This window comes from Agelaius tricolor, unplaced genomic scaffold (assembly GCF_023055355.1).
Source record: "Agelaius tricolor isolate 1412-34295 unplaced genomic scaffold, bAgeTri1.0.p SCAF_7, whole genome shotgun sequence".
Classification (NCBI taxonomy): Eukaryota; Metazoa; Chordata; class Aves; order Passeriformes; family Icteridae; genus Agelaius; species Agelaius tricolor.
This window is the reverse complement of record NW_027269267.1, coordinates 25,105,431-25,118,086: the sequence shown is the minus strand read 5'-3', so window position 1 is coordinate 25,118,086 and position 12,656 is coordinate 25,105,431. Positions and strand designations below refer to the sequence as shown.

General features: G+C 40.8%; 1 protein-coding gene across 2 annotated transcripts in view; it reads right to left on the bottom strand.

Moving 5' to 3' along the window:
* Window positions 1-12,656, bottom strand: part of COL4A2 (collagen type IV alpha 2 chain) — a 142,283-nt gene that overhangs the window by 82,493 nt on the left and 47,134 nt on the right. The gene's annotated exons all lie outside the window — the stretch shown is intronic.

Sequence of the window (12,656 nt, the reverse complement as noted above, 5' to 3'; positions counted from 1 at the left end):
ACAATTCAGAACATGGATATCACTATTTCTTCTCTTTGAACTTCAAATCTAAAGTAGAAAGAATGTATTGGAATGGTGGTATCTGAATAAGAAGGTGCAGTGAGTGGAATTAAATATGTGATAATCCTGAACTCTGAAACACATAAATTGTTATTACCTGTTAAGATACTTGATGTGCCTCTTCCCTATACCATGGCTTCCCAGGGCAATCCCTGAGCTGGTGCTTGCTATCAGTTACCAGTTTTAGATCAGAAATGCTCCTGCTGAGTTTCCTGACATGAGGGCACACATGGAAACCTGAAGAGCTGAGGCACTCTGTCAGCCCCTGCACTGCCCACAGTGTCAGCACTGGGTCATGGTACAGGTCTGCCTTGATCTCTGGGTGCATCTCCTGGGGACCTCTTTCTTTGAAGGATTGTTTCCTCCCCTACTCCACTAAGGAAAAGGATTTTGTGTCAGGGAAGCAACTTCTGACCTTTGCCTGACACTTGAGCAAGATACAAACCTTTGTAAAGTTTCATACACTCAGAAAAGCTTTTCATTCCCAGCACTGAAATGTGGGAAGGTCCTGCATTTCCTTTGGAGTGTCCCCAAACCCTCACAGCTCCTTTCAGGACCAGGCTCTAGAATCACAGAGCATCCCGTGTGTGTGTGTGACTGTGGGGTACCTTTGATAACCATTTGCATGGAGCAGCATCAGCCTCACAGACACCTGGGTGGGAGCCCACTCCCCAAAGCTGAGGAGCTTCTGGGGAATCATTTCTGCAGCCCTCCTTCCAAACTAGCCTGGGACAGATATGGAAACTGAGAGCCAGCCCCTCCTCAACAAGCACTCAGGCAGCACGGAACATACACTGGGACACACCAGGCTGGATGAAGAGGTTGTGGAGGCTCCCAGCTGGAGGTATCTAAGAAACCAGAAGCAAGATTTCTTTTCATTACTAAAATGGATTGGGAATGAGAGTCAGAGAGGAAAGATGTGCCCTGGTGGCCCAGGATGATGTACCAGCACAAGAAGGGGCTGTGTTTTTGAAGATAAATGAACAAAGATGTTCAATGGGTAGAAGAGGGACTTTAGGGTCAGATGGATGCAGATAGTTATAGTTCAGTACAGAATAATGCATAAAGGGAAAACCAGTCCAAATAGTTGTAATTTCAAACATCTTTTTATACCTGATTGTGGATTACACAAGAGATGAATTACACAGGATTGATGACTGGATGAGCAGGTCAGGATTTTGTAAGTGAATTTCTGCTTCTATCCATGAGCAAGTCAGCAGTACCAGGTGCTGCTGAGTGCTGCCTTTTCTGAGGAAAACACAGAGAGCAGGTGAAGAATAGGTAATGGTTGCAACTTCAGTTGAAAGATAGTAAGTCAATTCATAGGAGTAAGATGAGGTAAATTCCCTCTGAGAAACTTTGACAAATTTGTTCAATTTCTGATTTCTATATTTGTTTAGCTTTCCCCCAAGGAAGGAGTTTTGTTTAGAGTTCTCCATTAAAAGAGCCCTATCAAAAACTCAGGTAACCCATAGCTCAACCATTTTGAATATCAAGAGAAACTGCTTTCACATCCTAAAGATTTGGGTCAAAACCTTGGAAGAAAAAGTGCAAGGGGGCTATCCCTAGCATCTCACCTAGCTGAGACACTGAGACATGTAATACCCTGACCAAAGGCAGAGGGACAGAACACAGAAAATACTCTTGTAATATAGGGATAGAAGTAACAGCATTCTGAAGTGGTTACAGGAACACACTCAGTTGCATGTAACAGAAAGCAAATGTGCAGTTCATATTAACTCAAGCTCCACATTCACCAGCCACAAAGCAGTAAAAATACATCTCACACTGACAGCAACAGAGGAGATTACATCACTTCAGGGGCACATCTGACTCTGGCTGTAAGAGAAGCTGGAGGAGCACAAGTGTCAGGCTAAAAGCTGGTAAGAGCCAAGACAGCATTACAAGAACCATGGAACCATCACACAAAGGCACATGCTCTCTGGACATAGACTAAACTGGCCCCAGTTTCAGGGTGATAAACAAAGCAGGGGATTGTTTCACAGCCCCCATCAGAATTTATTTTCGGCAATTTCAACTGCCTGAGTATTCAGAAGTCAGATAGGAAGTAAATGAAATTCATCAGTCATCAGCTGGCTGATGCTCCTGCATCCTGGAGTGTTTGTGGGTTGTGCAACATTTCCTCTCCCAGGAAAAGAAATACTTGTTTCAAGCTTGAAATGCTTTTCTTCAGTCACTAGTTCTTAACAGCAGTTTCTTGCTGAGGTTTGCTTTGCTTTGTCTCTGCTTACCTCATGACACTTTTGTATCTAAATATTAGTGTTTTGTTTGAAAGACTTGACTTTTGCTTGGTTTACATATTGCTATGTATACTTCTACAGCTTTTCTTTATTACTACCATCCTCTCCTCCTTTCAGCCCATTCTAAGCAACTCAAGGAAACTTCTGCTTGTCCTCCTTCCTTTTGATTACACCAAAAGCTTTGTGCCCAGGGAAGGAGGCACTTCTAGGAAGGAAATCTCAATAATATTTTGCTTTGGAGAGTAGTAGATTAGTATCTCCAGACAATTTTATCTCAATTCTCCCCTGACGGTCAAATTTAAGCCAAGATGGCTATTTCCTATTTCCATTACAAGAATCTGAAAGGTTCTCACAGAAGACTAAGCTGGAAGCTTAAGCATTTCCCTCCTGGACCCTCTGGAATGTCTTCCTTACTGCTGCAGTTTTGATTTAAAGCACCTGGGTCTTCCCTGATCAAACACAATGTAATTTGCCTGTGATGCTTCTGCTTTCTTACAAAACACACTCGAGCCTCTCAAGAATTCTTAGATGCTTCGTTAGGTCTTAAAAAGCCAAAGCTTACTTCTTGACAAATTTCAGTTCTGAAAGCTAATCAGACCAGCAGCTAGAAAATGTGATCAAACAGGAATAGTCCTTTTTGCAGGACCTCAACCAAATTGTGTCTGGTGGCAATAGCTGCAGTCTGTTTGGCAAGCATAAGGATGGGGTAGGATACCTGCAGCTAAAGGGACTCATTGTGATATGTGCATAAAAGGGATCGTGTACTTGCTTAAAGACACAGGTTTACTGACAGAGGTTAAAAAACCCTAGGAATTACTAGATTTTGTAAAGAGGGAATTTTGAGGAAGTTTATCCTTGAACTAAATAGCTAGTTAAGGGATAAGTTAAAGTTTGACCTGTATTTCACTTCATGACAAGAATACATTATAATACTTGAGATAACAGGAGCTGAACAATCTTTTTTCTGAAAATTGTGGTACATGTTTGAGTAAACAAATGGCAGGAATAGATGAACAATTATAAACTGATACCAGGCATTGAATTTCATTAAGGGAATGCTCTGAACCGAAAATGAAAATGAAATAGTATTCCACTGGGTACAGGTAACAGCTCTGCAGCCCCTAATTGCAGACACTTCCTGAAATCTTCAACAGAATTTGGTTTAGAGACTTGGGAATGTAAATAAAAAAAATACAGTATAAAAGATCGCTTCTTGAAGCAAAGGATTCACAACTGGCTGCAAGAATGTTCCAGTGACTGTAAATACATGACTGAGAAGTATGTTTATCCCACAAAAAAGGACTCCTGTTGATTTAGTACACAGAGGCAGGAACACATTTAGCTTTACAATTATGCCTCATTGCAAGGAGGGTTTATTTAGCCAGTTGGTGCTCTGATTTACACCATACAAAACATCTTTGAAGTCACTAAAGTTACACAACCTAGATTAGTTAGGACAGTTTTCTGTCTAGGACTAAGAATAGGTAGAGAAGGAAAATCCTTACAGGGAGAAACCAGAACACAATGTCTGTGAGGAAAAGAGTAAACAACAGCCCAAACTGCAGCTGTGTAAATGCACCAAGCCACAGCCACAGGCTGACAATATGATGTGTATATTTATTTATACCAGAGTGTTTGGGCTTTTATAAAAAAAGTATGCTTACTGAGAATGGTATTTAGTGTGTATTTGATTTGGTAAACATGAGGAGCCAAACTGCCGTGCTTAGGCAGGAGATGCTGAAATTATATAGAGGATTTTTGCTGATTAAATGTACACATGACTGATACGATTGGCATTGTATAGCAGAAACCATTACTTACTAAAACTATCACAGTGGCAGCAATGTATAGCCATCTTTGATGGCTTTACCAGAGAGGGCAGCACTGCTGTGGTGTCATGTGTCCCTCCAGTGAGGACTGGAGACGCTGGGGAGGGGCTTGCTGGGGGCAGGAGGGTCTGCATCCCCTGAGGGGGAGCACCCCTACCCCTCTGCATGTTTCTTGTTCTGCACACCTTGTACCACAGTGAGGCATGGGCTAAAGTGTCCTGCTGAGTGTTCGCACCTTGGAGCAGGGTCAGGGTCACTTGCAGGGGCAGCCCAAGGACACTCTGTTTGTTCCCATGGGTGCTTCCTCATGAAGCAATCTCATCTTCCTTGGTCTTGGTGGTAGCCATGGATCCAGACCAGCCCCAACAGACCTGTTCTCCACTTCCCATTTATCTGGAATAGCTCAAGCATCTTTAGAGGCATGGCACAGAAGGATGTTCTCAGCAAGCCTGTTCTCTAGTTCACTTGACTAAGGTTACCACTGCAGATCAGGCCCCAGCCATGCTTGATCCCACAGAGTTGCCCTGCACCTTTAACATCACTCCAGCACATACCATTCCCTACTCCAGAGATGCTTGAGCCATTGTGCCAGATTGAAAATATGCCTCTACATGCCTGACAGGCCCTGAGAAAATAGCTCTAAAGATGCAGGGGTGAGCAGCTCCCTGCTGAGACATTGACAGTGGCTCTGTGCATAGACCCATCCATGATCTTGGGTCTGCAGGTCTACATGGCCTAGCAGAATTTTCTATGGTGGCCAAAGCTGTATCAGCAGATATATTTTGTGATTAAACTTTTCAGATGGCTTTACAGTTCACTAAGCAGCTGTCTTTGACATGGTTTCTCTCCTCAGGCTGCTCTGCTGTTTTCAGGGGGGGGTGTGGGGGGTATGAGGGTGTGTGTAATATTTTTCTCTCGTCTCCTTTGATGATAAAACTCTATTCTGCCTCAAAGAAGTTTTTTGGTTTTTTCCCCCCTCCTCCACTGTGCTGAATTCTGGATCTCTCCATCGACTTCTCTAATTCTAATGCTGTTGTTTAACTGGATATTTTAACTTCTTCTATTTTACATTTATATTTCATAGCACATCTGTAGGATGTGAGAGTTCACTGCATGGATGTTTCAAACCACACCATAGGATCTTGGCAGTTACACATGACTTCAGAGATTTTATACACATATATCTGACATACAGAGGAAGTAATTAAACCATATGGACCTCTCCTATACAGTAGGAAGCACAACACAAATCTTCTCACTTGATTTATTATAACCTTATGTCATTTAGCAAAACCAACTCTGCAACCATCTGAAGGAGGGAAGCCAGCTGAGGAGAGGAGAGGGAGGAGCTGCATGGGGAGCTGCAATTCTGAGCAGTTTTATGTGTTTTTTTATTTTTAATGCAGCTGTGCAGGACAGTCGAGACCTTGCTGGCAGCACCAGGTATGAGGCAGCAGAGCACAGACTCTGCAGTTTGGTTTGTGAGGTCTTGTAACAACAAGAAAAACCAATGGATCTGTCCTCAGCCTGCACATCCACCTCTGCCTCTGCTCCAGTGGCAGGGGCTAAGCATGAGGAGCTGCAGGGGACAGCAACAACATCCTTCTCACAGAGGGAGCCCACCCCTCCTCTGTCCTGCAGCCTCACTCTCTGAGGAGGGGTTGAGGGTCCAGACTGGGCTCATGCAACCTAGCTTGTCCTGTCTACAGGACTGTCATGGCAAGGGATCAGTCTCACAGTGGTAAGGCATGCTCTGCAGTGGCAGCACAGTCATATTTGAACTGAAGAGTTTCCTGTGGAAAAAACATTTTATCCATAAATTTGCATGCCAGTGCATTCCCTCATTAAATACTGGAATAAGGAATATATATGGGCCCAACACCCACAGCATCATGTGGTGCCTTTGAGCCCTTTCTGCTGGAGTCCCTGTGCACTGGAAAGAAGCTGTCACTGTGCCCCTCTGCATGATGCTACCTCTGCCACAAACCTGGAAGGGTTAGCAATGCTTTTGGCACCATACAAAGAGCCACATGCAAACAGCTCCTGCTCAAGGAGCTCATATCCTAACACAGACAAGCCCAGACAGCTGCAAAGACCATGGCATCCTGCATGACAGGAGGGACACCTCATCTCAGAACCAGCTTCCCTCATTCCTCTTCCAGGCTATCAAGACAGGAAGTCCCTTGTAGGAAGCCTTTAACAGATAAAGGGTGGTGAAATGGAAAAGGAAAAGATGTCACATGCTTGAGAGTAGATAACAGTTCACCAAAGAAAGAGAAAAGCAGGGGATCTAGAAACTGAAAACCAGCCAAAAGGTGATTTATAGAGAAAAAGGGTTAATTAGATCAGATAAAATAATACAGGCATATCCAAGTCTTTATTTGACTGGACAGAAAGACTATGCAAGTTGCCATACTCTGAATGGAGTGAAACAATTTGTACTGGGGAGGATAGCAATTACAACTTTCTTTTTTGCTCTTACACCTCTGCTGTACTTTGCCGACAATCTTGGGGACAAATAAGCCTGGTTTAAACAAGTTTATAAGGGCTAATAACATATCTTTAACCAGTGATATTGCATTTACAAAAAATTAGTTTTGCTAAGTAAGTAATAAATAATAAATATATAAATATATAAATAATAAATAATACTAAACAAGCAATATGTAAACACAGAATTTAATTGAACAACCATGACCCATACCAGAAAAAAAACCTAAACCAAAACCATAAAAAACCCCAAAGTGCTTTTCTTTGCTGGGCCTCTATGATAGCAGTAGACAGAAAAGAATTTTACAGACTAATACAGTCTTTTCGTAGAAAAATAGTTTTAGCCTGTGGGAGAAAGAATGCTGCATGGATGCTTTATTTGTTTAGGCTTGCAGCTTTATTCATTGTCTAGAGCTGCTCCCTGTGCCTAAAACACAGATTTCTATCCTTCAAGATCTTCTTTCTGCATGCTCTCAAAGTCCATATCTAATGGTCAATAAAATATATTTTAACATTTGTCATCATTTTCCAGATACATGTAATGGAAACACTCAGGTATACTTCAACAGTCTGGTTAATTATGCAAAGACACTGAAGATGATTTGGAAACCTTTTGTACTAACTGAGGATAATAAAGAACATTTCTTTTCTTAAGTGTCAGTAAGAAAATGCTGAGAACAGGCTCAGTCTGCCTCGGCAGATACTGTTTGAGATGACAGCCTGCCCATTCCCACATTCCTGGTCTCTCCAGGTCAGACTCAAAGGATTCCACTAATAGTTTGGTACTTAGCAAAGCAGACAAAAGGAAAATGGGTCAATGTTACTTGCTCCCATGTGACAAAAATACAGAAAATAGAAACAAGCACCATTTGAGAAATTTGTAAAGCCTCAGACATATGTCATGAGAAACATTTACAATCTCTGGAGTATAATTTAAGTGCTAAAGGATGACCTGGATTATCCCTCTTGGATGCCTGTGTGAGCTACCCAGTCACAGAGTAAAACCATCATCCCCCTGCTGCTCTATCTTTAAACTTCTTCTCACAATAAGCAGAAATTGCAAAACTTGGCTGAAAGCACAGATAATACTTTTGTGCAGTAGTTGAACTGAGTGCTAGAAGTCAAAGCCTGACGGTGTAACCAAATGGACAACACATTTTTCTGAAAACAATCCTGACAGTGCATTTCATTTCCTTAATGAAGTGAAATTCATACGTGAAAAAGATCAATGATACAGAATCACAGAATATTCTCAGTTGGACCCATAAGGATCATCCAGTCCAACTCTTGAGTGAATGGACCATGCAGGGATCAAACCCTTGGCACTGTGAGCACTCCATGATGGGAAACTTCTACCCCACAGAGCTGACACACATGCATACACACATACACACATACACACACACACACAGACACATATACACACATACACACATACATACATACAGGAGGATGTGCTGTCTATGCAGACACTATTGACCCCATTGTGTGGAAAGGTGACAGATGAGTAGACACTTGTGACATTCTCTAACTTCAGGTACTTATTTTCTAAATAAGGTAAAATATACTTGCAGGATTTCACAGGAAGACAGGAAGGATAAAACAAAAACAATTCAAGAAAAAAGGTATGGCAATATTTTTTTAAGTGGTTGTGAATTGCATCCAAAGGATTCTTATCTCAGCATTGGCTATTATCACCAACGTTAACTTTGCACTACTCACCTCCAGAAAGTCTCCTTTCTGTTAGTTCTTCACTAGAACTAACTTTTCTAGAATTAAATCTTAAGTCTTGTTTTATTTTCTGAAATAAAATGGTGCTTGATTTCTTACTGCAATTTCTCTTGCATTTTCTCTCCATCTCTCATTCCAATTTGTTAAATGCCGGTGTTCAAATACACTCTTAAAAATGCTGCCCTCAAAATAAATTCCTGAAATATCAGTGAAATACCTTCTCGATTTATTAGCAAACTGACGTAAGATTTGCTTTTTCAATGAGTGTAACATAAATCCACAGATCACATAGGTAATGTAAAAGGCATCAGATGGTGTCATTTCAAATGGAAGAGCTGAATCTACAATGCAAATAGTTAATCCAGCATATTGACTTCGGTCATAAGTTTGTTTAAACTTCAACCTTGGTATTCATTCTGATTGATGACACAAATTCTTGAGCTTTGTCCAATGCTGTTGAATTGTTTTCTCATCACATCAGCTGAGATTGCAAACGTTTCTGATACAAGGTCATAGAAGTATCTGCACAGGTCTAACCTTGGGCTTTAGGAGGAAGGTGCAGTATCTGCATGAATGTTACATACCTTGCCCTTATTTTGCTGGAGATAATGTATGTCATCCAGGGGAGTTTAAAATTATTAAACTGAAAATACAAATAAAAAGGTGAATGTGTCCTTTTGATTACCCTTAATTGAAGTATCATTCTTCCTTTCTTCTGTACAGTTCTGTACATTTGATTTGAAAAGGCTTTGAAGGGATTTTGCTTTCAGGGCTGGAGCAAAAGGCAGGGAGTGCAAATTGTTACCATGGGATAGGCTTAAAAAATCTTCTATTCTTTTGGATTACAAATAAATACAATTTCTATACATTACTTATGGAATCAAACAATGTTTCATATCTGGTTGAAATAGAAATGTTCTGCAAAAGAGCAAAAGGAATGAAAAAATAATTTTTGGTCAATATGCATATTTTGTTTGATTTGAAAGAAAGTTTCCATTTGAGTTAATTTTATTTTTTAAATATTCTTTACAATGTTCTGAACATTTACAAATGAAAATGTGATTTCTGTGTGAATGTTGCAATTGCACTCCTGCATATACTGAAACAAAACACTCTGATTTGCTTTTTAATATATCTTGCATTTTTTTCATTTGAAAGAGATTCTGAGGAAGACCTTTCACTGCTTCCCAAATCTCAGATTTTGTGTAGAATGCATATATGGGAAGTAGAGCTTCTTGCTCATGGGAAAGTCATCTAATCTCCATCCACTAGTTCAAAAAGATCTCTGATGTTGATTAAACATGTATAAACAGAGCTTAGGGGAAAAAAAAAAAAGGAAACATGCATATTTCACTCAAAAAATGTCAAGACAAATGTACTAGAGGACAGCAATTAGCAAACAACGTAACTATCCCTCTACATGGTTGATTAATTTTCAGTGTAGCCCAGGTAAAGCAATCCTCATTAAATAAAACATTAGGTCATAAAGATACCAAGTTTCAGACTGACACAAATTCAAGTTTTGTCAAGCAAACCTGTACACTGCCTGCCTTTGTTAGTGAACTCTAAAGATTTTGGGCCTGTTTGCTGCTAACAGTTCATGCTATTAAACCTTATACCCAAGACTCAGGTGCCTATGGAACAATATCAAGAGTTCAGGCATTTGTGTATGCTGGCAAGACCTTGTAAGGCTGAGTTTTAAAAGTATAAACTTAAAAAAAAGCATTGATTTGAAACTACCCTCACACACATGTGCAAAAGGAAACTGTATGCATGTATCTGAAAGCAGAATTTAGCTTTGCACTGTTAAACAGATTTTACAGTAACACTTTTCCTGTCTTTGCCAATGGAGCTGCTCTCCTCTATCACCTTGACTAGAGAAAAAAAGAAAATTAAATGTTGAAGTACCACACCCAACTCAATTACAGCATTGAAACAATGAAGAGTGTCATCCCATCCTATCCCATGTATAGTGCTCATTAATACCAAAGGCACTTTAAATCTGTTAGCATTACAAACACCACCTCCAAATACCTTCCCTCAGAGGGCAGCTTTTCCTCTGGGAATTTTCCAGAGACTTAACCTTGGTCTATGAAGCAATGTGAGATTTTGAAGCACCAATTTTTGGTACTTCTATCCATTCTGCTGCAGAATCTGACAGTACTTCAGTAGATATGGGATCAAGTTCACTCCCAAAGCTTTGTATATGGCAAACACTGGAAAGCAAATAGGACATTTTCCAACCCATTTCTGTTTTGCTGACCATCAAAAAAATCCCACAAAATCTTGATGCTGATCTAACAAGTGTTTAGGGGTTGTCAGTCAGAGGGAAGGTGGATGATCAGCCTGGAAGAAGGGATCAAACTTTTGATAAGCCCTAGCTGACTATAATGTCTGCTGGGTGTGAGGATGCTCCTGGGACAGAGCGAATCTTCCAGGAGAGGACAAAGCTGGAGATGGCAGCAGGAGGTTTGATGAGTTGACACAGAGAGATGGATTTGGAACAGGTGAGAGGACTGAAAGGGCTGCTAAGTGCAAAGGGAGCAGAGCCCATGAGATGGCCAGATAGGAATTTGTTCTGGTAGAAGGGACTGGTGACCATAATACAATTCTGTATTATACCCCTCATGAGGGAAAGTAGAACAGGGGTGTCCAAGGGGGTTAACTCAAGGCAGCTGTGTGGGAGACTGAGGTCCTGGCCAGCTTTATGGAATAGGTAAGGTAAATAATACAATTTACAGTTCCACTTGACTGGTGCTTGCAACAGAGGATGGTCAAAAGTTGTAAGTGCTTCTACAGCAATGCTAGAAATCTAAAGAATAAGATTATGGAATTATGCCACTTGGCAATGAATGACAACCCTGATATAAAAGGCATCTCATGCTGGTGAAAGGAGGATAATCTGTAGCACACATAGACTAGTCCATCTACTTTACAGGAACAACAGAAAATGAGATACAGACAGGGCAATGGCACAATACATGCAGGCTACAACAAAGTGTTACAGAAAAAAATAGGGAGGAGGGGAACATTAGGAGTCCTTGTGGGTGGAAATAAAAGAAAGGTAGGACTTGGTTTGTATTTAGGATTCCTCTGTAAAAGACACCATTAATTAAATACTCAGTGAAATAGAGAAGCTGAACAAGTAGATCAGGTAGCAATACTGGCCAATTCCAACTACCCACATACTGCCAGGCAAAATGCCTCATCCAGATGGGATAAAGAAATAAAAGTATTAGACCCACTAACTGACTTTTTTCTTAGCACAATAAACACTGAGACCCATAAGAAAGAACGCTGCTCTGGGTTTAGTCTCAAGTGCTGCACGGGACCTGATTCAAGAGGTACTATTGGGAGAACTGCTCTGCAAGAGCTTCAAAATATAACTGAATTGAATGTTGTAGTGCACTGGGATAAAGTAAGCCAAACAAATACATCACACAGATATCCAATTTCAAGAAGGGGAAATACATAAAAATCACAAAAATAGTAAAAGCCTGAAAAAGCAGTCAAAAAGGCAAGAGGCCTAAAGCAACCTGGAGGCTTTTCAAAAACACTGTATTAAAAATCCCAGTAAACTATGTGTCACATATCAAAAAGAAAGTAAAATGGTTCAATAAAAACTCTGCATAGCTCATAAAAAAACCCAAAAACCTAAGGAGGCTATTGTAGGCAAAAGGGCTGGCATTTAAAACATTGCTGAAATGAACAGGAAAGCCCACAAACAGATCAAGAATAAATGGCAACTAGGATGGCTAAAAATGAATGAGAAGATTTTGCAGAAGATAACCAAGCTGATAGTAAGAAGTTGTTTAAAGGAAAACAAAAAGCCATCAAGGGAAATAGCAGCACCACATGATGCCAAGAGCTCATAAGGGGCATTTGGGGATAGGAAGGCCATAGCAGAGAAACTTGGTGACTTCTCTGCAGAGGTCTTTACTGCTGAAGGTACTTGAGAAGATCTCTATTCCTTGAGACAGAATAATTTCAGATAAGTATGAAGGAAGTAGTAGATAAAACAGGTAAGGCAGGTGTTACTAAGTGAACACGAGTGGGAGCATTCACCCATGACTTCTGAAGGAACTCAAGAGTGAAACTGCAGAACTGCTGGCCAAAGTGTGTGACCCAGCATTACAAACTGCCACTGCATCAGTGGGCTGGTGCCAACCAAGCTTCCACGTAGAAAGGGGGCTCAAGAGGAGACTTTGAGAACTGTGGGCCAGTTTACTTAAGTTTCTTGCTTGGCAAGGCAGTAGTCCACCTTAAGGAACACAATAACTGAGCT